General features: G+C 44.9%; 1 protein-coding gene and 1 long non-coding RNA gene across 2 annotated transcripts in view; one reads left to right on the forward strand and one right to left on the reverse strand.

Moving 5' to 3' along the window:
- LOC106935199 (uncharacterized) overlaps positions 1 to 1334 on the forward strand; it is a 15757-nt gene extending 14423 nt beyond the window's left edge. Inside the window, exon 3 of the long non-coding RNA XR_001421845.1 lies at positions 590 to 1334. This is a non-coding gene — a long non-coding RNA (uncharacterized LOC106935199). The remainder of the gene's footprint in view (positions 1 to 589) is intronic.
- The window catches only part of sdf2l1 (stromal cell-derived factor 2-like 1), a 28500-nt gene that overhangs the window by 7120 nt on the left and 20017 nt on the right, over positions 1 to 1363 (reverse strand). The gene's annotated exons all lie outside the window — the stretch shown is intronic.

Below are 1363 nucleotides of genomic sequence, written 5' to 3' on the forward strand. Positions count from 1 at the left end.
TTCAGACATTTTGGAGCAGAGGTGAATCTAAAAGTTGCAGGATGGTAGCCCTTGAGGACTGGAGTTGGTGACCCCTGCTTTATCGGCTTCGACGGCTGCGGTCTCTCGGTTGCTAAAGGAAGCCTTCGGTTTCACGGAGGAACTGTTGCTAGACCGCGCTCACCTTATCCCAATCCCTAAACCCAAGGCAGGTGAGCACCATCGTCACTAAGCTACATTACTACACTGACCGTGTCAAAATCCTGATGAAGGCAAGGAAGCTGCAGCGGATCAAGGTGAACGGTATGACTATGTTCGTTTTCCCCGATTATACTGCCAGTACGGGCCAAGCACGGGCAGCCTTCACAGATTGCCGTCGCCGGCTCCGTGGCATTGAGGGGGTCCGGTCCTTGCTTCATCCGGCCCAGTTGCGGATTACCCATGGTGGAACTACGCGAGTCTATTTTGCTAATTCTGCAGGAGTCGCCTAGTACCTAGGGGTGTTTTGTTGTTGTTGTTGTGCTGTTTGGCTGTAAGGATAAGTTTTCTAGTGGCTCCTGTTGGAGTCTGCACGGTTCCTTCATTTGGGGAAGGGCAGAGTGCAAGGAAGGGGTGGGGGGGGGCGGATATCTTTCAACTTCTGTTACAAACAACTGGTCACATGTCCGTTGATTAGAAAGCTTCCTCAATTTCACCTGCTGTTAGATTCCTAAGTTGGAATGTTAAAGGTCTTAACAGTACAGTGAAGCAATCTAAAATAAACTCTCATCTGAAGCGCCTAAATCCTGACATAGTATTTCTACAGGAAACACATCTGCAGAATGCAAATTGGTCCAGGCTCAAATATTCATGGGTTGTAGAGATTTACCACTCGGGCTTCAACTCGAAAGCTAGAGGAGTAGCCATATTATTTAATAAGAAGGTTCATTTCACAGCATCAAAAATAATGTGAGATACAAATGGCAGATTTCTTATAATTGCAGGTTGTCTGTTCCACACACCTGTTTTATTAATGAACATTTATGCACCAAACTCCTGATTTTATAAATAATCTATTTAGCACACTTCCTTTTGACACTCATTTGTTGATTCTAGCTGGGGACCTGAACTGTGTAATGAACCCAGCATTAGATCGCTCCTCATCTCAGGCCTTTACGCAGTCAAATATGTCTAAATGCATTTCGGATTTTATGACTCAAAATGGGTATGTAGATCCATGGCATGTAATCCACTAACAAAGACTTATTCTTTTTTCTCTCAGGTACACCAGTCCTATTACCGTATAGATTATTTTTTTGTTGATGGGTTGTGGTACTCGAAGTTGGTCTTGGTCTCGAGACCGGTTTTAAGACCATTTTTTGATGGTCTCGGTCTCGTCTCGGAC

Source organism: Poecilia latipinna, unplaced genomic scaffold (assembly GCF_001443285.1).
Source record: "Poecilia latipinna isolate Pla-1442-1.1 unplaced genomic scaffold, P_latipinna-1.0 Scaffold1925, whole genome shotgun sequence".
NCBI classification, from domain to species: domain Eukaryota; kingdom Metazoa; phylum Chordata; class Actinopteri; order Cyprinodontiformes; family Poeciliidae; genus Poecilia; species Poecilia latipinna.